The 26,612-nt window shown below is 39.5% G+C and overlaps 1 protein-coding gene across 8 annotated transcripts in view; it reads left to right on the plus strand.

Moving 5' to 3' along the window:
* The first annotated feature begins 9,884 nt into the window (after nt 1–9,884).
* EVI5 (ecotropic viral integration site 5) overlaps nt 9,885–26,612 on the plus strand; it is a 241,607-nt gene continuing 224,879 nt past the window's right edge. For 7 of the 8 annotated variants that reach the window (XM_087447490.1, XM_087447458.1, XM_087447460.1 and 4 more), the window contains exon 1: nt 9,885–9,903. The gene's annotated coding sequence lies outside the window, so the exon portion shown is untranslated. Of the gene's footprint in view, nt 9,904–15,643; nt 15,945–26,612 lie in introns of those variants that run through there. The other variant, XM_014780148.2, reaches the window with a different exon arrangement.

Genomic DNA, 26,612 nt, shown 5'->3' on the forward strand with positions numbered 1-26,612 from the left:
GGAAGAACAATGGGAAAGCCCAAAGGCTCAAGGATCCCAATGCTTGAGTCCTTACGCTCTGGGATTTTCTCTGAAGTAGAATGAAAATTCACTAAATATTTTTGTTCCCTAAAATTGGAATTTTTGTAGTATTACATCCTGTTTACTAAATCAGGGTTTTTCTTTTTTAATTTTTTTTTAGTATGTAATATTTGCTCAGAAAAATAATATCTGTGTGTAATGAAACTCAATGATAAAACAGAAGACCTCGAACTCAGAACTTTACCTGATCACTAAACGTTATCAATACTTTTGCACTTACATGGACCACTCCTTTGCTATCCTATTCCCCTGCCTCTCTCCCCAGAGAGAAAAAACACTAACCTGAATGTTGTTATCATTTTTGTAGCTATTTAATAGTTTTGTTGGGTATGTCCATTTTCTTTCTTTCTTTATTCTTTTTGCTGAGGAAGATTCACCCTGAGCTAACATCTGTTGCCAACCCTCTTTTTTTTTCTGCTTGAGGAAGATTAGCCCTGAGCTAACATCTGTGCCAATCTTCTTCTATTTTGTATGTGGGTCACTGCCACAGCATGGCTAATGAGTGGTGTAGGTCCATGCCTGGGATCCAAACCCACGAACCCGGGCCGCCAAAGCAGAGCATGCTGAACTTAACCACTAGGCCATGGGGCCAGCCCCATGTATATTTTCTTAAACAATATATTATTTAGTTCTTTTTAGAATTTCCTAAAAATAGTATCATATGATGCTTTCTGCAAGTTGCTTCTGCAACTCAATATTATGTTTCTAAGGTTCATCCACATTGTTGTGCAGAGCTGTAGTTCATTCATTTTCACTCTTAGGTAATATCTCATTGTGTTAATATATCATATACATTCACCTGTCAACGATATTTGGTTTGCTTTCAATTTTTTCTGTTACTAACAATACTGCTATGAACTTTCTTGAACTTACCCTCTAATGTACATGTGTAAGAGTTTTACTAGGCCAATGGCTTTCATACTTTTTTTCACTGTAACCCAAGTAATAAGTACAATTTACTCTGTGATTCAGTACACCTATATGGCACAGATGGCTAGCTATCGATACACTTCCATAGTGTAGCATTATTGCTGGAAAGCAGAAGTTATTTAGAAGTTTATTTTCAAATATTGAGACCTCTGGGGATTAAAATTGATTTCTCTATCTTTTTATCTTTAAGGTAGAAAGATAAATAGATAAAATTTTTGCTGTTAACTTCTAATTTAATTGTATTTTGTTCATAGAAAATATTCCATATAATACCAATTGTTTGAAATTTGTTGAGACATGCTTTATGGTGTGATAACTTGTCAATTTTTAGAAATATTTTGTGTCAATTTTTATAAATGTTCCATGTGTGCTTGAGATGAATGAGTATTCTCAAAGTATTGGATACAGGTTTCTATCTTTATGTAATGAATCAAAGTTGTTAATTACTTTGTTTAAATTTTTCTTAATATTTACAGGTGAAATGATTTGCTGTCAGAATTTGCTTTCATGTACTCCACTTTGTCTAATTCCCTCAGAAAAAATTAGAGAGATATGTAAAACAAGATTGCCAAAAAGGGTGATAGTACTTAGAATTCATTACCTCATAGCACAGTTTCTCAAAGCGTGGTCCACAAACCAGCAGCATCAACACTACCTGGGAACCTACTAGAAATGTACCTACCACCGTTGACCTACTGAATCAGAAACTCTGGGGGCAGGATCAATCTGTATTTTAACAAAGTCTTCAGGTGATTCTGATGCACACTAAAATTTGAGACTTTTACCGTAGTTATCTTAGTTCATATTTGCCTAGTTGAAATTTTATCTTTTTCTAGTCGAAGTTTTATTGAGATAATTGTACATTCACATGCAGTTGTAAGAAATAATACAGAGAAAATCTCTTATACATTTTACCCAATTTCTCCCAATGGTAGCATTTTGCAAAACTATAGTATATCACAACCAGGTTATTGACATTGATGATTTGGGTTTTTTCCTATCATTTTACTTTAAACTTTCTACTTTCTTATGTTTTAGGTATGTCTCTTGCAAATAGTTTATACTCAGATTTTATTTGTATTTTTAATCCAATCTATTTTTTAAAATTTAATGGTACTTCATATATTTTTATTTTTTAAATTGAAGTTTCCTGTGCATCAATAGTGGAAAATGACTGTTAAAAAGTCTAATGTAATCTAAGGCTGGATTAATGTGCTGAGAAGACATGGGGGATGCAGGGGTTTTGGCACATGATAACATCTGGAAGATCTTATAGAAAGGGCTTAGGAAGCAAGGTGAGGGGAGGTAGGTAACATTTATTGAACGGAAAGTATTTCCCATATGTCACTAAATAATCATAGTAATGACAGAGGAAGATCCTATAATCTCTGTTTCGTGAATAATCCAATCTATTTTTAACAGGGTCGTTCAACCCATTTACCTTTATTAAAGTACTAACATCTATACTTGTTTCCATTTTCTATTTTTTCTTTTTCTTTTTCTGTTTTCATATGCTTTTTTTTTTCTTTATTGCCTTTTGTTTTTATATTAAGGTTTTAAAAAATTATTATCTTCTATGTCATCATATTCCATTTTCTCCCCTCTACTAGCTTGGAAATTGCATATCCTATTTCTATTCTTTTAGCGGTCACCCTTGAAGCATTCTTAACAATATCCACAGTTAATATATTCCCTCCCAAACAACATAAGGACCTTTGAACTCTTTACCTCTGGTCATCACCTTCCCAATCTAAATGCTATTATTGCCAGTTTTTCAGTTTAATCCTCCAATTAGCAATATTTATTGTTATACAGATATTTGTTTAGATTTGACTGCATGATTACCTATATCTTTGTTCAATAGTTCATCTCCCACCTTCCAGCTAGGATTGTTTTTCTTCTCTCTTTTCCAGCTCCTGATCTGAGACCAGCAGCATTAGCATTACCTGGGCAATTATGAGAAATGCAGACTCTTAGGCTCCCCTCTAGATCTACTGAATCAGCATGTGCATTTTAATAAAATCCCTGGGTGATCCCTGGGTATTCCCTTTAGAAATTCCTTTAGTGCAGGTCTCTCATGGTAAACATTCTCAGTTCTTATTCATCCTAAAAGACTTTCATTTCACCATTCTTCTTGAATGGGTGCATAATTCTACATTAACGATTATTTTCTCTTAGCATTTTTAACAACTTTATTTTGCTGTCTTCTAACTTGCTTTATTTGCTCTTAAATCTGCTGTCCATCTAATTGCCATTCATTTCTCTCTGGCTGCTGTTGAGATGTTTTCTTTGATGCTCTTCTGTTTTACTACAACATATTCAGCTGTAGCTAGATTAAGAGTCTTTCTTGTGGTATAGATTTGGGAAGATCTAAGATAAGAATCTAGAAGAAATAGCTGTAGTTACATTAAATATAATATATATTATATTAAATGTAATATAGTACTTATATTAAAAACTTTTATACTTATGCTTATATATACTTATTTTATATTTTATACTTAAGTATACTTAGTTATCAGGAAAACTTTATGGATTATACCTAAATGGGAGTTAAGCCCTTTAAAAGGCTGACACGATGGCGATAATAGAATTCTATACTATAGTTGTAGGTTTACATCAAGAGATGAAAATCTTATATGCTGAAATGAGCACAAGTTAGGATCCAGAACTAGTAAAGTTTCCCCAGAACTTATACTGAATTACAAACACAGATAAAATGTTCTTTTCCACCCTCCCCCCTATTATTACAGAATTAGTAACGTCAGGGTGGGGAAGCCACTATCAGGGCTTTCTGTGCAACAATAAACAAGAAAAGTAAATTTACAAATTGAATAGATTTTAGTTCTAATAAGTTTTATATTGGTCTAATTTAAATGAGGTAATTAAATCTTTTACAGCTTTTATTTGTGAATACAGCATTTATTGTTATTATTATTTTGTATGTGTTTAATTTCTCATTTTCAATATATGCTCCAGGAGATCAGGGATTTTGTCTATTTTGTTCACTATTGTATTCCCAGTACTTAACCTTGCCTGGCACGAAACAGATGTAGGATAAATATTTGTTGAATGAATGAATGAATGAACATAGTGATGCCATCCTCAACGATTCTCCAAGTATTACATGTCACTATCTAAAATATAAGATGAGGCTGGTGTGGAGCAGAGCCACAGTCTCAACCTGCCATGGAAGGAAATGTAAGTGAAAAATAAATCTTTGTTGGTGTAAGCTGCCAAGATTTTGGGGCTTTTGTTACTGCAGCATAACCTAGGACAAGCCCAATGATACAGGATATACAACGATACGCATATACAATGATATGCACATACAGAAGACAGCCCAATAGAAGAGATTCCAGAGAATTAGTTCAATAAGCATTGACTGAATATACCTGCACACTCTTCATTCCCTAGCAGAAAGACTGGAATTCTTGTTCACTAAGACAAGCCTCAAATATCACTTACTTTGTGAAAACGTCCCTGACTACCCCACTATTATTTAGGACTCTTGATTGCATATGACAGAAACTTGACTCTAACTAGCTCCTCACCACCTCTCAACCTGCTCCACACCCCTCAGTCTTTCCTGTCTTAGTAAATGGCAACTCCATCCTTCTAGTTGATCAGCTCCCAAATCTGGAGTCATCTTTGATTTCTCTCTTTTATCCCATGGCCAATCTGAAGACAAATCGTGTTGGCTGAAAATATATCCATATTTGATCACTTCTCACCACTTGCATTCCCCACACTAGTCCAAATGGTCATCATCTCTCAAGATGCTTCTGACTGGTCTCCCCGTTTCCACCTTTCCCTAGAGTCAGTTCACTGCACAGCAGCCAATTGATGTTTTTAAACATAAAACATGAGTCAGATCATGTCACTCGGCTTATCCATCCCACTTAGAGTAAAAGCCAAAGTCCTAAAGATGGCCTGTAGGGTCTCCCACGTCATCTGGTTCTGTTTTTTCTCTAATTTCATATCCTAGATTTTCTATCTTGCTCATGCCATTCTAACCACACCATCAGCCTCTCAGCTATTCCTTGGGTATACCAAGCACATTCCTGCCTTGAAGATGTGTACTTGCTTTTCTCTCTGCCTAGAATGCACTTTGCCAGATGGTTTACTCTCTCACCACCTTCTTTGTGAGGTCTTCCCTGACTATCCTATTTAAAATTGTAATAACCCTTCTCCACTCCACCCTTTCTCCTTCCCTGTTTCAGTTTTCTCCACATACTTACACCATCTCATATACTATATATATACATATTTTGTTATTTGTGTGTTAAATTTATTATTGCAACTAAGTCAAATCAAGATTCTCTTTCTCCTCATTCTCTGTTCTTCTCTTCCAAGATGATCTAATATCCCAGGAGGCTTTCTTTTCTTTTTTTTTTTTATTGTGGAAGAATATACGTAACATGAAATTTACCATTTTAATCATTTTTAGGTGTATACTTCAGTGGCATTGAGTACATTCACAATATTGTATAACCCTCACCCTATCTAGTTCCAAAACCATTTCATCACCCCAGACAAAAACTCTGTACCCATTTAGCAATAATTCCTCGTTTCCCCCTCCACTGAACCCAAGTAGCCTGTATTCTACTTTCTATCTCTGTGAATATGACTACTCTAGATACAAGTGGAATCATGCAATATTTGTTCTTTTATGTCTGGCTTATTTCACTTAGCATAATATTTTAAAGATTCACCACGTTGTAGCATGTATCAGAACTTTGTTCCTCTTTATGGCTGAATAATATTCAGTTATAAGGATATGCCATACTTTGTTTATCTATTAATTTGTTGATAGACACTTGGGTTGTTTCTCCTTTTGGCTATTGCAGATAGTACTGCTATGAACATTGGTATATCTGTTTGAGTTCCTGTTTTGAATTCCTTTAAGTAGCTTGGAGTAGAATTGCAGGGTCATAGGGTAATTCTATGTTTAACTTTTTGGGGAACTGCCAACTGTTTTCCACGGGGGCTGTATCAGTTTACGTTCCCACCAGCAATGCACAAGAGTCCCAATTTCTCCACATCTTCACCAATATTTGTAATTTTCAACATTTGTTTTTTTTCACAATAAGCATCATAGTGGGTGTGAGGTGGTATTTCATTGTGGTTTGATTTGCATTTTCCTAATGACTAATAATATTGTTCGTCTTCTCACATGCTGTTGTATATCTTCTTTGGAGAAATGCCTATTCAAGTCCTTTGCCCATTTTTTAATTGGCTTATTTGTTTTTTTGTTGAGTTGTAGCAGTTCTTTATATAGTCTAGATATTAATCTTTTATCAGATGTATGATTTGAAAACATTTTCTCCTATTCCATGGGTTATTTTTTAATACTTTTGATAGCATCCTTTGATGCATAAATATTTTTAACTTTGGTCAAGGTCAATTTATGTATTTTTTTCTTTTGTTGCCTGTGTTTTTGGTGTTGTATTGAAGAAATCACTGGCAAATCCAATGCCATAAAGATTTTACGCTAAATTTTATGAGTTTTATAGTTTCAGGGGCCAGCCCCTGGCGTAGCGGTTAAGTGCATGCTCTCTGTTGCTGGTGGCCCAGGTTCGGATCCCCGGCCCACACCGATGCACCACTTGTCAGGCCATGCTGTGGTGGCGTCCCACATAAAGTGGAGGAAAATCCACATGGATGTTAGCTCAGAGCCAGTCTTCCTCAGCAAAAAGAGGAGGATTGGCATGGATGTTAGCTCAGGGCTGATCTTCCTCACAAAAAAAAAAAAAAAAAGAGTTTTATAGTTTCAACTCTTAAGTTTAAGTCTTTGATTCATTTTGGATTAATTTTTGTATGTGGTGTAAGTTAAGGGTCTAACTTCATTCTTTTGCGTGTGACTATTCAGTTTTCCTACTATATTTTTTACTTGAAGCACATATCTATTTATTGTCTGTTTTCTTCCACCAGAATTTAAGCTCCCTCAAGGCAGAGGTTTATGTCTGTTTTTGTCGCTGATATATTGTATTAATTATCTATTGCTATTGCTATTTATTGCTATTTGTGGTCAAAAAAAAATGACCCCCAAATTTAGTGCCTTATCAACAATAAACATTTATTACCTCTTACAGTTTCTATGTGTCAGGAATTTGGGAGCAGCTTGCTGACTGCTCCTGGCTTGGGGTTTCTCGTAGATTCAGTCAGAGGTAGGCCAGGACTGAAGTCATCTGAAGACTTTACTGGGGCTGAGGGATCCACTTCCACATTGGCTCATTGACATGGCTGTCAAGTTCGTTCTAGAAGCTGATGGGAGGCCTTAGATTTTTTTCCTCGCAGAGCTGCTCACACACAGTGGCTGCCTTCCTCCAAAGCATCCAGTCTAAGAGAACAAGGTGAAAGCTACAGTGTCGTAATGACCCAGTCTCAGAGGCTATACTCTGTTGTCTTTGCCATATTTTGTTGGTCACGTAGACCAGCCCTTATTCAATGTGGGAGAGACTATACTAGGGCATGAAGAACAGGCATCAAGAATCACTGGGGGCCAGATTAGAGTATGGCTACCACATGTATCTATCCCTAGTGCTCAGAACGGTGCCTGGTAAAATAACCTGGTATAAGTATTATAGTATATATAAGTTAGATATATATGTGTATGTTCAAAAAATATTTGATGAGTGAATGAATCACTTGAAGGTTATTGGTGCAGTCAGAGCATTAAAGAAAGATCAGAACAGGGGCGGGCCCATGGCATAGCAGTTAATTGCACGTGCTCCGCTGCTGGCAGCCAGGTTCGGATCCTGGGTGCGCACGATGCACCGCTTGTCAGGCCATGCTGTGGCGGCATCCCACATAAAGTGGAGGAAGACTGGCACGGATGTTAGCTCAGGGCCAGTCTTCCTCAGCAAAAAGAGGATTGGCAACGGATGTTAGCTCAGGGATGATCTTCCTCACACACAAAAAAGAAAGATCAGAACAACAGAGGCAGGGTCAGCCCCGTGGCTTAGCGGTTAAGTGCGCACGCTCCGCTACTGGCAGCCCAAGTTCGGATCCCGGGCGCACACCGATGCACTGCTTCTCCAGCCATGCTGAGGCCGCCTCCCACATACAGCAACTAGAAGGATGTGCAACTATGACATACAACTATCTACTGGGGCTTTGGGGAAAAAAAGGAGGAGGATTGGCAATAGATGTTAGCTCAGAGCCGGTCTTCCTCAGCAAAAAAGAGAAGGATTAGCGTGGATGTTAGCTCAGGGCTGATCTTCCTCAAAAAAAAAAAAAAAAAGAACAACAGAGGCTTAGGAAAGGCAGGATTGGTTGGAATCAGGAATTCTAATATCTTCAGGATGGACTTCATCTCATTTTCACTTCTCTAAGTATCACCAGGTTCTCTGGGTTCTCATCCTTAGAGCTTCATAATGAGAGGTCAAAGGGCCTTTACTTTTTCAACTCTGGTTTGAAAAATAAGGGGCAGGACTCTCTTAGACCTACCCCCTTGACCCAGTAGTATTGTCAGGTGGTTAAGGTAATGTGATTGGCTTAGCTTGAGTCAGGTGTCTACATTTAATAATAGAAGATGGAAGGGGGTGTGGAGAGATAAAAATAGTACAACTCACTCAGCCAGGTTAGGTACTCCCCATTCTATATGTTCTCACCATATCATATCTCCATATAATAGAATGTATCGTTATTGTCCATTTATTTGTTCACATGTCTGTCCTCTACACCAGACTATACATTCTTACGGTAGAGCCTGAAAACAGGTACAACATTTTGCTAACTCCAAATAACATGGGCTTTGTAGTCAAGAGAGACTTAGGCGTGTATTTTGCTTTTCCTACTATCGTTGTGACTTTGCACCAGCCATAGCTCCCCATCTTTTAAATGGAGTGCCTAATAATGGCTGGCTCATGTGGAAGCACGGAACGTTATTGCTGACATGTTGTAGAAGCTGAAAATGTTAGTTCTTGTCCTTCCTCTTGGGAAAGTGCCTGACACAATTGTATGCCCTTATGTTTGTGAATGAATGAATGAGTAAATAAATGAAGCATTCTCAGTGATTTGCTTGGAGTTCACTTGTAAATGAAGATAACAATAGGGTTATAGTGAAGATTAAGTGAGATGATAGATAAAAAGTACTTCGATAGCCCAGATCATGGTAAGTACTCTAAAAAATAAGCTATCATCATTAGAGAGGCAATCATTTAAAAGTAACATATTACATCAGATATTTTTCAAGAGAATGGAGGAAGCGGCTTTTTCTCTATTCAGATCTCTCTCTCAAGGTATATCTCTTGCTTCTGTATTTCATAGTAAACTCTTAATTAATGGCCCTGAGTAGCACAAATGCAATATCCATTAACAGAACACAATAGCCTGCAGGATTCCAAAACCTCAGCTAAAGAGTAAAAAAGTAACCAAAAAGGTAAGTCTTACCAAATTAATAATTGTGTCTAGTGTCAAATCCCAAGAGCTGAAACCACCTAATATACAGAAGCTTCTAGCCAATGCCTCAGAGTCAGCACCTCAAACACAATAACAGTTAATATACAGTTGTCATTCTGAGACAAATTGAGTCATTGAAGGAAGGAAGGAAACAGGAAGAAAGGAAGGGAGGGAGGGAGAGGGGGAGAAAGGAAGAAAAAGTGTAAGAAAAACTAAAACAATTAGCCGTCACAAGACCAAAAAGCTTTAGTTACTGCATTCCTAGTCCTCCACATTCCCAGCTTTCCCTAAGGGTACCAACTAACAACTGTATAGGATGGAACTGAAAGGGTGTTTAATGGGTGGATCCCAGTGGCAATGTCGTTGTAAACACTCCCTATGAGTCAGCTATAAATTCAATTCAAATCCCCAGTCTCCCTGTCTTCTCTGCTTATCATGGTTACCATCAAAATGACTGCTGCCTTTAGAAACCCTAATGGGAAACAGGTAAATGTCTAAAACAATGTTTGATTTTATATTAAAACTTATAAAAACGTAATTGCTGCAACAGGAAATATTTTGTCATTGAGTTAGGATTTGTATACTTTGCTTAATCTTCAAAATAGAAACAGCTTGTTAACATTTCTTCAGTTTTATTTTAAGAATGTTATCTCATTGTATTGTGGCCATTCAAGTGATGAACGAGAATTTACGAAGTGTTAGGTTTAATTCCACACCTGTAAGAAAGGCATTTTAGTAACTGGCTTTTTGTAATTCAACACTGTTTCTCTCCTTGCTGTAATTGGCTGCTGATTATCTCTTTTGAATGTACATTCTCAGAGGAGAGCTGGTGTGTCTGTATGGGCTTTAAACTTCTCACGTGGAGAAAAGATTAGCTGAGGAAAATGACTGGTTATCATAGTACTATTTGTTCACAAATTCTATTTGGTGGCGATGTTGATGGTTGCGTGGCCTCTCAGAGATAACTTCAGCAGTGGTTGTTCCCTGTCGTGTTTGGAAGCACAGTTCCTAATACAAGCTAAATTAATTTTACTGTAAAGCAACACCTTCCTAACATAGTTTCCTCATCTTTTCATGGTGGAGGTGGGGGGCAGGGTGCTAATTAACATTAGCTAAAGTTTGTACTTGACTTCACTGTTATTAGACCATTTTCACATGAAACAACACATCTTTCAACACATCTATCATTGGTGACTCTTATCTTTATTTGCCTGATGAAGAAGCTGAAGTTTGCAGAGGTTCAAGGCTAGACAACTAGCAGGTGGTAGAGCCAGGATTTTTCTAATTCAGCACTTTTTTTGGTCTATCTTTTAATTTTGCACGTTGGTGCTTTGTGGCTTTGGATATTAACAATTACAATAGGTACCACTGCTGAATGCTTATTATGTGCCTTGCGTATATTATTTCATTTAATTGTGACTTCAGTGCTTAGGTAGATATTATTATTATTATCTCCAGCTCATGGATGAGAAGATTGGGGCTCAAAGAAAATAAGCATACTATTGGCAAGTACACCTGAAATTTTAGGCTATAATCTAGTCACCTGCATTAATATAGAGATTACTAATTCCCAGATAATTGGAAAGTTTAAGTGGAATTACTACTCTAGTTGTACCAAATTTTACCTTGCTTTAAAACAGATCTATTTCAGGAAGTTAAGAAAAGAATGGACTTCTCCTTTTGGTGGGTGGGGTAGAAATTGGCACTCTATTGATGTCTCATTTTGGTGGTGCAGTTTCAAAAGCTGTTGTTGGGTTGATGGTGTGAATGTCTAATATCACATATAGAAATGATGTCCAAACTCTAGAGCCAGAGAGCTGGTTCTTTACCACAACCATGCCAGATCTAGTCTCGACCTGTGCACAAGTGCCAAGAGATGGCAATAAAATTGTGTGTCTCTTAACAATGTTCTTTCCTAAGATAATGTGTCTTGCAAAGAATGGAATGTGGTGGAGGTGAAGTGGTGAGGTTAAAGCCGTTCTTATAACCTTGATAAATAGAGAGGCCACAGCTTTTGTGCTTGAGTGCCTTTTGGATTCGTGTTGTGGAAAGCAAATGAGCCAAATGAAATAGGCTTTCACTACTTCATTGTGAGCCTTCATTGTGAGTGTGAGGCGTTGTTCACCAGTGGGTTTGACTCCACTGGTGAGCTCCTCCTCTGCACCCTGGTATTTTTTCCTCTCAGGGAATGCCTCCCTGGCTTTTCCTTTCTATGAGCAATGAGGCTCACATGGCTGTCTTATAAAACACCTCAGGCAGTTGAGAGCACGGTGTTCTGAGATTTAACTGTTGCCAGGTTTAGACGGGATGAAATTCAGACCCTCCTTTTGTTCCCCTCCCGGACAGCGACACAAATCAATGCTAAGCGTGTGCAGCATTAGAACATAGAAAACTTCGAATTGCTAACTGAATTTACCTCAAATTAAACTGACCCTGAGGAGGGGCCACTGCCCACTGCACCATGCTTCCTTTATCTCCCACTCTAGTTTGAGACTCCAGAGTGTGAAGAGCAGAGTGGCAGAGGCTGGAGCAGAGGTGGTGTTGGTGTGGAATTCACACAGTGGAATTTCACTTATGCAAGTGCGCAAGCACTTGTGAGAGGTTAGAATTAGCTACTTCTCTGGTTAGATTTAGCTATTTCAGTGAAAAGTTAAAGTGTAAGCTTTTTCATCAGATAAATTGATATGCTTAGGGTGAGTGAAGGAAAGAGGTCAAGCAGGGATAGTGCTGGAGGGTCAGAGCTAATGGTACAAGCCTCTCTCCTCAGGCCTGGGATCTCATTTGAGATAATACATCTCAGGCGCTTAGCACAGCAGTAGTGATTATTTATATTATATATATATATATATATATATATAAAAATAATATATTTATATATAAAATACATATATAAATATATATTATATGTATATAATTTGTACTAATAAAATCACTCTTTATCATTCGTTCAAAATACATTGAATAGCTACTATGCAAAGTGCCGGGGCTATTGAGAAGCCTAAGACAAAATATGATTACAATCATCGCGAAGCTCTTGATCTAGTAGGTAAATAATATGCATAAGCCAAAAATTTACAATTTTAGAGAAGTACTATAAGGCCTAGAGTTTAACCACTTCTGGCATTAGGCTGACTGGGTTCAAAGCCGTGCTCCACTATTTTCCAACTGTATAAATAGGGGCAAGTTACTTGGTATTTACTAAGTCTCAGTTTTCTCATAAGCAAGGGGGTTATGATAATAATACCTACTTGAGGGCCGGCCCCGTGGCGTATTGGTTAAGTGTGCGCACTCTGCTGCTGGTGGCCCGGGTTCGGATCCCGGGTGCACACCAACGCACCGCTTGTCAGGCCATGCTGTGGCAGCGTCCCACATGAAGGGGAGGAAGATGGGCAGATGTTAGCTCAGGGCCAGTCTTCCTCCATAAAAAGAGGAGGATTGGCATGGATGTTAGCTCAGTGCTGAGCTTCCTCACACACACAAAAATAATAATAATACCTACTTCACGAGGCGAGTATGAGGATTACAAGAAATAATGTATGTACAGCTCTTAGCCAATACCTGAACACAGTGAGTGCTCAACCATGTGTTAGCTTATTTTCAAAATAATAATGCTGTTACTATTTTTTAAAATTTAATTTATTTTTATATATTTTTAGGTAAAATTTACATTAATTGAAATGTTAACTATATATATATTTTTATAATTTATTTATTTATTTATTTTTCCCCCCAAAGCCCCAGTAGATAGTTGTATGTCATAGCTGCACATCCTTCTAGTTGCTGTATGTGGGACGCGGCCTCAGCATGGCCGGAGAAGCGGTGCGTTGGGGCGCGCCCCAGGTCGAACCGGGCTGCCAGCGGCGGAGCGCGCGCACTTAACTGCTAAGCCACAGGGCCGGCCCTTGACTATATAATTTTTGATGAAATGAAGACATCTCTGTAACTCACACCCCTATCAAGACAGAGACCATTGTTATTACTCAGAAACTTCTCTCATGTACCTTCCCAGTCAATCCTCTGCCAGAGGCCACTACTTATGATTTTTTTCATCACAGATTAGTTTTGCCTTATCTAGAATTTCAAATAAATAGAATCACACAGTATGCACTCTTTTGTCATTTATTTATTTTCAAATACGTAATACATTCACAGGGTTTGAAATTGAAAAGGTACAAAAGGGCAGGCAGTCAAAAGTCTCTTTCCTTGTCCTCCAGTCACTCAATCTTCCTTCCTTGAAGCAACCAATGTTATTAGTTTCATGTGGACCCATCCCATAGCTATCATTATTAACTTTGGGGTTTATACAAGGTGCTTTGAGAATTCAGTTTTAAAGGTTACCCAAAGACTCTTGTGAGAACCCAGCTAAAACAATATAAAATCAGTTTTAAAATAACGGAGTTCTTTTTAGACGCTTATTCCAAATGTCACATCGTGACATTTTACCTTTCTACGACTTAGGTAACCTTTAAGCCACATCTAGTTCAAGTTCTAGCATTCTATGATTCTCATTCATTAACTAAACAAATATGTATTGAACAAATATGGAAATATAACCATGAACCAAACAAAACCAAACTTCTGGCCTTAGGAATCTAATAGTCTACTGCAAACAAAAATTCACCAAAATAATACAATTACAGTTTCAGTGCGATGTGATAGGTGGGGACGGAGGTAGGGAGGTCAGAAGGTTCTTCTCAGAGGTAGAGACTAGAGCTGAAGTCAGAAGGAGGAGGGTTGGAAGAGCTTTCCAGGCGCAGAGCAAAGCATATGCAAAGGCTCTGCGGAGGCAGGAAGATTTGAGGGATTGGAAGAGAACAGTGAGGCTGGAGCAAAGAGAACAGGAGAGAACGTGGTCTGAGCAGTGAGAGAATGTGGAGAGGTGGGCAAGGCGCCTGACGCTGCAGGGCTTGGTTACTTAAGGGGTTTAAGAGAATGGGAAGCTATTGAAATGGTTTGTACTGGAAAGTGACAGGGTCACAAGAGCCTTTTGTGTGGAGAAGTGATTAGAGAGAGGCTAGAGGGCATGTGGGTACACCAACTAAAAGACTAGGTTAATAGCCTTTTCCACAACCCCCTCTTCCCTACTGCAAAGGTAGCTTGGACTGGGGTGGTGATGGAGGAGAACAGATTCAAGGAAAATTTGGGAGGTAAAATCAACAGGATTTGCTGATAGATGGAACACAGGAGAGAAAAGTAAATTATCAAGGATGTCTCTTAGCTTTCTTATATAAGATGGATTCAGTTACAATGAAATTGTTAATTGAAATTGACTTTAAATAACGGCATGACCTAAAGTTATGCAAAATTTTGCAGCAGATAAAATGTCAAGATTTCAAAGTTTTATAGCAGGGTGGAGGGCATGGCTCTACTTCCTATTTTTTGGTGTTTCCTAATCTTGTTAAAAAAAATGAGTTGTTTTTTCTGAAATGCTTATTACAGTGGAACCACTTCTGGAGATTCTATCTTATAAATTTAAATTAGAAAATAACCAGGGCTATCTAATTTCCAGGCAAATAATTCTGGAGTTTTTTGATGCTGATAATTACTATCATTTTGTCTCTTCTAAATGTATAATGTAAGTAATTTATATCGTCTTTATTATTTTTCTTGCCTGTTTTTCCCGGGATTGGACCAGAATTAGTAGGCTGTTTCTGTCCCAAACTAAGTGCTTTCCTTCTAAGAATTTCTTCGTTGATCCTGGATGGCTGCCCGGCTGGACCTCACATATTTGTGCCCATGTTCTGCCCTGTGCAGGACTCTGCATAAAACCAGCGTGTCAAGACCAGTGACGATGGAGTGATTTGCAATCACAAGTGTCATTTACACGTTGATTACTGTTTTTGAGAGTGACCTAGGTTACCTCTCGGAGGAGCCCGGGCGGCCTTTCGAAGCCTGCGCGTCTGCATCGCGTGCCCGCGGCCTGGGAGACAGGCGCGTGGGCGGCCCGGCAGTGCGCGGCTCGCAGCCTTCAACGCGGGGTCGTCTTGGGCCCCCGAGGGGGTGTGTCTTGTGCAGCTCTTACATGCAAGGGGCGGTTCAAGAAATTGGGGAAATCAGCAATTAGTACGGCCGAGGGCCGGGTCTTTGAAAGAGAGGCGGAGGAGGGAGCGGCATTTCCCCGCCCCGGTTCCCCGCGGTCCAATCCCTTCAGCTTCTCCTTTTCTCGGCCGGCCAGCCCGGCCCCTAACCTGCTCAAATCCATTATGCGGTAGAGGCGGCCCGGTCTCTTTAAGGCCCTGCTGCGCCTGCGCTTTCGGCTCTCCTGACGCGGCCGGGACGGACCCCGGGGGAGCTGGCGTGCAGGCAGGCTGGGGGTCGGGTGGGAGTTGAGACAGCCGCAGCGTCCGCAGGGCTGGGTGAGGGTGTAGGGCGGCCCTGAGCTCCTGAGTGAGCGCGGCGCTCGAGAGAGGACGCGGAAGGCGGCCCGCGGAGCCGGGAGCGGGGCCGAGGCGCTGAGACGCGGCGGCGCGGCTGCCGGCTGGATGGGAAGTTAATGTTTACAGCGGAGTCCACCCAACGTTTCCAAGGTGAGGGGCGCCGCGCCAGGCCGGGCGGGCCGCGAGCCCGGGTTCCGCGGGGCGCACGGCGGGGCCGCGGCGCGACGAGTGGGGGCCACCACCAAACTTGCAGCGCTAGCGGGGCGGGCGCGCCGGGCGCTGCCGGGGCCTAAGTTCCCTGCGGCCGCCGCGGCCCGGGACCCTTCTTCCGTGGGCGCTGCGGAAGAAACTCGCCGGTGGGTCTGCCAGTGGAGTCCCAGGGAGGTAGGGGGACGGGGCAGCTTCGGGGGCGCTTCCTCGTAAATCCTGTAGGGGGTACTCTCCTTTCACCCCCGCCCTCGAGGCCAGAAGTTCGTTTTGTCTGGGTGATCTGGTGGGGCGAGACTGGCGGCACCTCTTACTTGCAATGTTGGCGTCTTGATTTGGCCTCCGGGATTCTGCGCAATGTGGTGTCTCCAGGCGGATGATGGGCAAGCCAGGTGTATTAGGTGACTCCCAAGGACGCACTTGGGGAGCGTTTGTAGCCATCACCGAATCACCTTATGACTAGCGGGGCAAGCCTCAGATTAACCACAGAATTTCCGGTAGGTTGGATTGTGGTGTTGGTGTTTGCTTTAGAGTTGCTGTGATTTCTTTGTGTCTTCCTTTCTGTCTGTCTTTTGGGCGTCCTATATCAACTCAGTTGGCATCCTTTCACCGAAGAGTTAACTAAAACTTTTGGAATGGTTCCTTCGCTTGCCTCCTATCTATTGCTGTTAGAGGTGATCTCGAAAAGCAGCATTTTCTTGCACAAATATCTTTCCATTGGGTTACAGTTTAGAATAATAAACGCCTTTCTTTGCTGAAAGAAACCCAGTGCTTCATGAAGATCAAGAAAATTATCTGTTGGTAGTTTTTACCTTTGTTCTGGGCTGGTATGTGTTAGGTTGTTTTTTAATTTTATTGGTAAACTTCACTTTACCAGAAGCTCCTTTTCTATTCTAAATAGGTTAAAGTCTTTGAGAACTTTGTCTCAAAGAAATCTTAGAAAATTTATTGAAGTGTAATATGCAGAAAAAGTGCACAATCCTAAGGGTGAAGGTAAAGAATTTTTACCAAGTATACCATCACAGGTGAAGAGACAGAACATTACTAGGTTAGGGTTTATACCTAGGCGTGGAATTGTTGGTTTGAGAGGTATGTGAGTAATAAAACTTTAGTATTAGATACTGTTGAACATTTCCCCAAAGTGGTTGTACCAATTAGCAGGGAATGATATTCCGGTTACACCACTTCCTTGCTGATGCTTGTCGGTTTTTAAAATTTTTGCTATTCTGGTAGAGGTGCAGTAATATATCAGTGTGGTTTTATTTTGCATTTTCTTGATGATTGCAGTTGAGTATCTTATATTGGCCATTTTTATGTCCTCTTTTGTGAGGTGTCCAAATTTAAAAAAAAATTTTTATTGATTTGTAATTCTTTATTCTAGATATGAGCCTTTCTGGGATAGATGTGTATAAAGTTTATCTTTTTCCATTCTGTATCTTGCCTTTTCACTCTTTTAATGGTCTTTTTTGATGAATGGAAATTCTTGATTTTAATGAAATATACTTAATCTTTCCTTTTATGATTACTGCTTTTTGTACTATTTAAGAAATCTATCCCTAGCCTTAGAATATGAAGATATTTTCCTGTGTTACTCTACAGAAATTTTATTTTGATTTTACTTTTCACATTTAAGGTGTACAGTTTACAGTAAAGGGGGCTCTGGGCTTATGTTAAAACATCCCAGATATCATTTCTTTTTTTTAAATTTAATTTTATTTATTTATTCCCCAACCCCAAAGCCCCAGTAGATAGTTGTATGTCATAGCTGCACATCCTTCTAGTTGCTGTATGTGGGACGAGGCCTCAGCATGGCTGAAGAAGCGGTGCGTCGGTGCGCGCCCAGGATCCGAACCCGAGCGCGTGCACTTAACCGCTAAGCCTCGGGCCGGCCCGCAGATATCATTTCATCAGTAAATTCTAAGTCTTCATTCAGGACCTAGTCCAAATTACACCTTCTATGTTCTAGTTTTCCAAGGTTTTTTTTTTTGCATGTTATCTCCAGTGTCTAGGACCAATTAAAGATTTATAAAGTGTTTAGTATATTGACAGTCACTGTGTTAGGCTCTAAGGATACAAAGTGGATTAAGATGCTGCCCCTGCCCTCAAGGAGCTTAGAGTCTAGGGGAGATAGTAGAAATTCAAGAAAAGACCTTTATCCTCCACTAGGAGAAGTGCTGTGATGAAAATTGGTTTGGCTGCATGAAAAGGGGTGTTGAACTCAAAACTGTGGGGAAGGTAATATGCCTGGCTTCCATTGTTCTGAAAGCTGGGCAAAGGAAGTGGGCTGTGGGTGCGGGCTGCTATTCACTCTACATACTTCTGCTTAATCCCTTGGCTTGCATCCTTGAGCTTCACTCCACTCTTCTCTTCTTGAGTCTCTCCAGGTAAAAGTTTCCAGAGGATAAATTTACGAGAGGATGGAGAAGGGAAACGGGAGGGTCTGTATACAGACTTTAAACCACTAACCTGCTTTTCAGCCCCATGCCTCTCCCCCACTGACAGTACACCTGGAGACTCCCAAGTCCTGAGCCTTTCCGGGGTTCTATGAGTGAGGCGAATCAGCTTCTTGACCATATTCCCTTGTGCAGGCCTGTAGGTTTAGCTTCCTCTCCTCTACTCAGTTACTTATTCTGTCATCTCTTTTCTTGTTTAATGGATGCTCTATCCTCTCTTATTGAAGAATGTTCAAGATAGTTCTTTAAACTTTCTTTTCCTTGCATAGTTCCTTCTTTCCTCCAAGTTACTTTTTTTCTGTTTGGTATAGTCTCAGCAGTAGAGTCCCTCCTTAGAGGTCTGGTAATCTTGGTTGTTTGTTCATGATTGGCAGTGGGTGACTAAAAACTGTTTGGAAGCCCTGAGCACATTGTAGGTGGGGCTTATTGACTTCCAGTTTTACTCTATAATCTAGAGTCTAAAACAGTGGTCCTCAACTTTGGCTGCACATTAGAACCACATGGGGAGCTTTAAAAATATATGTACATGCTGCTGCTAGACCAAATACATCAGAATTTCTGGGGGTAGGACCCGGGTAGCAGTATTTTTTTAAAATTTAGGTGTGATTGCATACAGTAAAATACACAGTTTTCAAGTGTATAGTTTGCTGATTTTGCCGTGTATACACCTGTGTAATTAACACATGATACAGAGCACTGTGAAAACTCTAGAAAATCCCTTACTTCTGTCTTCCCTGCGCCCTGCCCAGAGGAAACCACAATTCTGTTTTCTATCCAAATATCCAATCGGTATTTTCTAAAGCTGCCCTGGTGATTTCAGTGTGCGGCCAAGATTGAAACCATTGGTTTGGGCGGACTGTTTGAGGCCATCTCCAGTGTCTCTGTCTTTCATTTTGGACGGGTCAGATGTCCCAGAAAGTATCTTCCAGTTTTCTGCTTGGAGGGCAGAAGTTTGGTTGCCAGTGATCTGGGAACTCAGGAAAAGAGGGCTGGGTATTGAGCCATAGAGCATTTGGTATATAGGGTCACACAATTTGCCTCTTTTTGTTAGGATACTGTGTCTTCCACCATGTATGGTTTACCCTCTTGAGAGAATAAATCTCCAGTCAGCTGCTGCACTGAGAGTGGGCCACTCAGCAGCTTAGAGTACCAGTGGCGTCTAGGTTTCTAATAGCTTTCACCTGATCCTTTCTCACTTGAGTCTCATCTTCCCCTTCTTTGTTCTGGCAGTTCCTGAGCCTTTTGAGGATTCTGTAGTGTAAATTGGGTCTGTTCTTAGTTGTCCGCACTGCTGGTTTATAATTTGGCTGTCTTTGACTAAGTCAGTTACCACTCATCCATCTTCTTTCCAGCTTCCAAAATTTTGTTGCTGTTGTCTCTTCTTCCACTCTTTCTGTCCTTATGGTTTGTCCTAAAAACAGAACAAAACAACAACATTTTCTTTATCGTTGTTTTAGTAGCGTTTTGGGAGGGAGTAAAATTAGATGTGTGTGTTCAGTCTGCCATCTAACCTGGAAGTCCATCATCTGCTTTCCATTATACAAAAATGTGTTGCCCTCTGTCCTACACTTGTGGGGGTTGTAGCTTTTAAATGTCTTTACTGTTATCTAAATTGAGTGTCCCTGCTGGCCTGGTGGCTTAGCGGTTAAGTGCGCATGCTCCGCTACTGGCGGCCGGAGTTCGGACTGGGGCGCGCACCTACGCCCAGCTTCTCCGGCCTCAGCGAGGCTGTGTCCCACATACAGCGACTAGAAGGATGTGCAACTATGACATACAACTATCTACTGGGCTTTGGGGAAAAAAAAGGAGGAGGATTGGCAATAGATGTTAGCTCAGAGCTGGTCTTCCTCAGCAAAAAGAGGAGTATTGGCATGGATGTTAGCTCAGGGCTGATCTTCACACACACACACACACACACACACACACACACACACACAAATAAAAAAAAAAAAAATAGATGGGGGGCCGGCCCGGTGGCGCAAGTAGTTAGGTGCAGGTGCTCCGCTGTGGCGGCCCGGGGTTCACTGGTTCCGATCCTGGGTGTGCACCGACTCACCGCTTGTCAGGCCATGCTGTGGCGGCGTCCCATATAAAGTAGAGGAAGATGGGCATGGATGTTAGCCCAGGGCCAGTCTTCCTCAGCAAAAAAAAAAAAAAAAAAAAAGAGGAAGATTGGCAGATGTTAGCTCAGGGTGGATCTTCCTCACACACACACACACAAAAATAAATGGAATGTCAGGAGGGAGAGCCCCTAAATATTGGATCAAACTGTCATTTCTCTAAAAGTCCCCAAATTCTTTTGAGAAGTACTCGTCCCAGAATTTTACAATCTCAGGATTGGAAATGATTTTAAAGATAACCCAGCCTAGTGAGCTATTTGATACTTTCTGTAGTAGGAAACTCATGATAAAGAGGAGACGAGTGACTGGAGAAATGGATTGGGCTGTGGATCTCTGCAAGGGATCTGAAGATCCATATGTGCGTTAGACATTTAATATTGAATGAATACATAATAGATCTTGTATATTTGTAACATAAAAGTTATTAAAAAGTCGTGGTGGTTTTGTCATTTCAATCAGTAATACTTAAATCTAACTACAGTCATGGAGGGAGGTAATACTCAGAATTTTTTATTTTGAAAAAAGATCTTATACCAGAAAAAAATGAAAACTATTGCTAAAGATGAAATTGTAGAGATCTTGATTGTAGTTAATATAAACTGATAAATTAATTAAAACCATCCGTTAAAGCCTCTATGTTAAGCTCCTTTAACAGCTTTCTTATTCTTTGCACTCTTTTTATTTTCCTTAAAACATAGTAGTCCCCCCCTTATCTGCTGGGGATGGTTCCAAGACCTCCAGTGGATGCCTAAAACTGTGGATAGTGCCCAAGCCTATATATACGGTGTTTTTTCCTATACGTACATACCTATGATAAAGTTTAATTGATAAATTAGTAAACAATAAGAGATTAACCACAATAATAATGTTGGCTTTGGGGCCATTATTGAGTAAAATAAGTGTTACTTGAACACAAGCACTGCCACAGTGGATCTGATAACCCAGACGGCTACTAAGTGACTAACCAACAAGTAGTGTATATGGCGTGGATCTGCCGGACAAAGGGATGATTCACGTCTCGGGTGGGATGGAATGGGATGGCTCGAGATTTCATTACGTTGCTCAGCATGGTATGAAATTTAAAACTTATGTTTATTTCTGGAATTTTACATTTAGTATTTTCGGACTGCGGTTGGCCCTGGGTAACTGAAACTGCGGAAAGCGAAACCGTGGATAAGGGGGCTGCTGTACTAAGTCAGTAGGTTTCCAAATGCTCTTTGAGACAGAGTTTTTACTATCAAGTTCATGATGAAATGAAAATATTATTCTCAATATGACTTGTTTTCTCTTAGGTTAAATTTATAAAATGTAATGTATTCACCTTTAAATTATGTCTCTTCTTTTCTGTGTGAAAATATCATTTTTCATATGAAATTTGTGATGCTAGATAGTGGGTGGGTTTTTTTGTTGTTTTCTGTAATGGCCTTATTTTGCAAAATAAAAAGCTGACAGCCCTTTATTGCTCTTCAAATTAATTTTTGATGAGTTTTATAAAATACAAAAGTCTGCTTTATTATTGTACATAATTCTCACTGGCCTTTTTGCTCCTCCACAAATTAACTATTTTATTTTTATGTTTGCATATAAAATTCAAGATATCAATCAAAGCTAACATTGGCAGGTATTACTATCTATCTTGGTGGTATGATAGTCTTTCCTCATTGGAAACATGTAGGTTAGTTATTTTGTGTTTTGTGAATAGAACTTGTTGACTCTGGCCTCACTCTGGCCTCATATGTTTGCTCAGAAAGGGTCATCCCATTTCTCATTATTGCAAATTGCCTGGCGTGTTTATTTGTTGCCATTTCCAGCTGTTTATTACTGTGTCTGTACTCCAAGAGAGCTTCCCCTGCCTGTGCTGTTTGCAGTTTATCCTTTAAGTGGCCAAAGACCATGTGGGTTTAGTGCTTGTTAATTGTTCTTTGTACTGATATAGCCCTCACAGTTGTACTCTGAAAAGTGTTCCCTGCTGGTTCAACTGGCTATTATCTGGGTCTTCATTGTTGATTTTGCTATTCAGTGTCTTGTAAGTTCATGATTAGGGCTCTCTCCTTAAGGAACTGCTAACTCCTGTGTTCCTGAAAGGGATATTGATGAGAGAGAGAAACAGAACTGGCTTTATTATGGGTCATTGCTCTTTTTGTTTTTCATAGGAAAGTGTAAGCTGATATAGAAGTGAAGAAGAGGATTTTGTCTTTCCTTTGAGTTGGTGCTCAGATGATTAGTTGCTTTCTTCTTTGGCCTGGTACAGAGCTTTTGCTGTGTCAAAAATTAATCCAGCATTCTTATAAATTATGCTAGTAAGGTTGGTAGAGCAAGTGTTAACAGATACTGGATAAAAGTGTAGCTTTAATAACAATTGTATAATATGACATTTGAATGAGATATATGAGAGAGAGAGAGAAGAAAAATTTAATATCTTCGTGTATACCAGAAATCAGGATAGTTTTGATGGTGAGAAGATAGATTTTGAAGTAAATTGAGAATGAATTTTAGGGAATAAGCCCATGAAAAAAGTAATGCCTTTGAATATTTATTCGAAATACATGTAAAAGATGAGCACAAAGTTAGACTCAACTTGGCTGCCTTTCTGAAAATGTGGATAAGCTTCTTTTCTACTGCCAGATGAACAAGGTTATAAAGATTGTCAAGCATGATGGTACACTTACATGTTACATACAAGATCAGAAAAATGAGTCAGTAAATGATCTAGAAATATAATGAAGTTATAAACGTTGTCAATTGTCAATAAGTCATTAAGACCCACCAAAGATAACATATATTTAGCATCTCCTATGTGTCAAGCATAATGATGGGTATTGGGAAGATAATGGTGATCTATTCTACATAGATAAAATCCTTTCTCTCACAAAATTTACAAACCAGAGGAAGATACGGTTGATATATTCTTGTTTCTGAGTGATGTGATAATTTTTTTAAAAAAGGGTAGTAATTTAATGATTAATTTGTCTTAAATCTTGAGACTTTTTATCAACTAGTAAGGAAGAACTCTGAGTGAAGTAAGTTTTAAATCTTAATATTTGCTTTAAAATTTTTTGAGGTAAAATTTATATATAGTGAAATGCAGAGAACTTAACTATACAATTGAGTGAGTTTTGATAAATGTATATGCCTATGTGAATCTCTCCCTCCCTCCTCTAATAATCTGTCATGGTTCTTTTAGTCAGGCCCTATTATTCTGATATGTTTTACCACAGATTAGGTTTTCTTGTTGAACTTCACATAAATGGAGTAATACAGTATGTATTCTTTTCTGTCTGGCTTATGTTCAACCTAATGTTTTTGAAATTCACCCATGTTGTTGCTCATATCAGTAGGTGTGTAGTAATCCATTGTATAACACAATTTGTTTATCCGTTCTGCCACTTGGCTATTATGAATAAAGCTGTTATGAACACTTGACTACTAGTCTTTTTATAGACATACATTTTCCTTTCTCTCGGATAAATAACTAGAGGTGGAATTACTGGGTCATAGGGCAGATGTGTGTTTAGCCTTTAGAAGACGTTGCCAACCAGTTTTCCCAAGTGGTTATACCATTTTACGTTCCAACCAGCAATCTATGAAAAGTCTACGTGAGTGACAAATCAAAATTGAATTTTAGAAAGATTATTCTGGTACAGTGGGATGCAAGACTTGAGATAGGGAAAATACTCAATAAAGTAATATAGTTGAAAATTGATGTATTCCTGTTCTAAGGAATTGACAGGGAGGGAGAGAATCTTATGGATTCTAGAGCTGTGGTATGTGGGGTGAGGATAAGGGAGGGGTCAGGTGACCTCCATGTATCTGCTGTAGGCTGCTGGATATTGGTGTGCCACTCATTAATAGAACACAATGGAAGGATAGATTTTGGAGGGAAGAGGGGGTAATAATTCTGTTTTGTTCTTAAGTAATAATTGGGCTAAAAGGAAGTAGATGAGATAACTCGGGAAGTATGGGTAGTGAGGAGAGAGCCTAGGATGGAATTGGAACTTTGGGGGCCATTGACATTTAAGAAATGAGCCCACGAAGAGGAGTCTGCAAAGAAACAGAACAAGTAGCCATTACAGAAGGAAACCCAGTCAAGTGATTTAACAGAAGCTGAAAGAATAGGACTTTGAAGAAGGAAGGAGGGGCTTGAATGTTGTTTATGTGAGTAAAAACTAAGAACAGCAGGCCAGCCCCATGGCCTAGCGGTTAAGTGCGCGCACTCTGCTGCTGGTGGCCGTGGTTTGGATACCGGGTGCGCACCGACGCACCACTTCTCCAGCCATGCTGAGGCCGCGTCCCACATACAGCAACTAGAAGGATGTGCAGCTATGACATACAACTATCTACTGGGGCTTTGGGGGAAAAAAAAAAATAAATAAAATTAAAAAAAAAAACGAAACAAAAACTAAGAACAGCCTTTTTGGAGGTTAATTTTTTTTTATATCTGTTAAAACTTAAAATATCATATTATTTGACCTAATAGTTGCATTTTATGGAATAACTCCTAGAGAAACACACAAATGTGGAAAGATGTGTTTAGAGGTATTCATGGCACTTAGTATATAATAGTAAAAAATTGGAAACAACCCAAGTATCCATCAATAAAGGATTGGCTAAATAAAATACAGTACATTCATATGATAGAATGCTATCCAGCTGATGGAATATATATATATGAAATATACACACACACACATACACACACACACACACGTACATACATACATGCATACTGTGTTACTTTCCTATTGCTGCTGTAACAAATTAGCACAAACTTAGTGGCTTAAAACAAAAATTTAGTCACATAGTTATGGAGGCCAGAAGTGTGAAATGTTCACTGGGCAAAAGTCAGGGTATTGGCAGGACTGTTCCTAGGGTAGAATCCATTTCCTTGCCTTTTCCAGCTGTTAGAATTGCATTCCTTGTATTCCTTGCATTGCATTCCTTGGCCCCTTCCCTCCGTCTTCTAACCCAGCTACATAGCATCTTCTGATGGGCCCAACCCAGATAATTCAGGAAAACCTCTCATCACGAGATCTTTAACTCAATCACACCGGCCAAGTCCCTTTTGCCATTTAAGGTAACATTCACACATTCTGGGTATTATGATGAGGAGCTCTTTAGGAGGCCATTAATCAGGCTTCACATAATACTAACAAGGACAGAAGATCAAGGTACATTAAGTAAAAAAGTTCTCAAAAAAAATGTGTAGTATAGATATACTATAGATATATATAGATCTAATTTTTGTTAAATTAAAAAAATACATATATACCCATAAGTTAGTATATGTTTGGAAAAGAAATTTTGAATATATACTGTAGTGCTAACAGTGGCTGTCTTTGAGAGTGGGATTACAGAGGACTTAAACTTTCCTTTTCTTTCTGTGATACTTCAATTCTTAGTTAGCATATATTTTCTAATCAGAAAAATCAAAATAAATAAAGAGAGTATGGTACTAGGTCACATGTTGCACAGAGATCAAGTAAGATAAGGACTGTAAAGTGTTTACTGGTTTTAGCAACAAAGAGGCTCTTGGTGAACGACCTTGGTAGGTGTGGTTTCAGTAAAATGGTATGGTAGAAGCCGAGTTGCAGTGACAAAGTGGAAGGTGAGGAAGGGAAGAGTGAAAGCTAAACATCTTTTGAGTTGCTCAGCTGTGGGGGAGGGAGGATGCTGCAAGACCAGGGGTTCTTAGGGGGATCCAAGATCCAGTGAGATTTTTGGATATGGCAGAGCCCCATGTTTAAAAGTTGAGAGCAGAAACTGGGAAGAAGGGAGAGATGGCCCAAGTTCCAGGATAATTCAGAGAGCCTGAGGCCTGAGGTCTTCTGCCTTTAGATGGAAGACCCACTTGTCTGTGGCAGGTGAGAACTAGAGTTGTAGATATGGGTAGTAGCAAAGTTTATAACTTTTTAGTTTTCTTTAATATTATCAGATTTAAAAAAATCTCTTGCGATCCTTAATGCTTCTTTGGAATCTTCTGCAAGTCTAAAGTTATTGCATAACTATGTAAATTTTGTTTGGCCAATGTACCCTCATTG

This window comes from Ceratotherium simum, chromosome 2 (assembly GCF_057802395.1).
Source record: "Ceratotherium simum simum isolate JZ-2026a chromosome 2, ASM5780239v1, whole genome shotgun sequence".
Taxonomy (NCBI): Eukaryota; Metazoa; Chordata; class Mammalia; order Perissodactyla; family Rhinocerotidae; genus Ceratotherium; species Ceratotherium simum.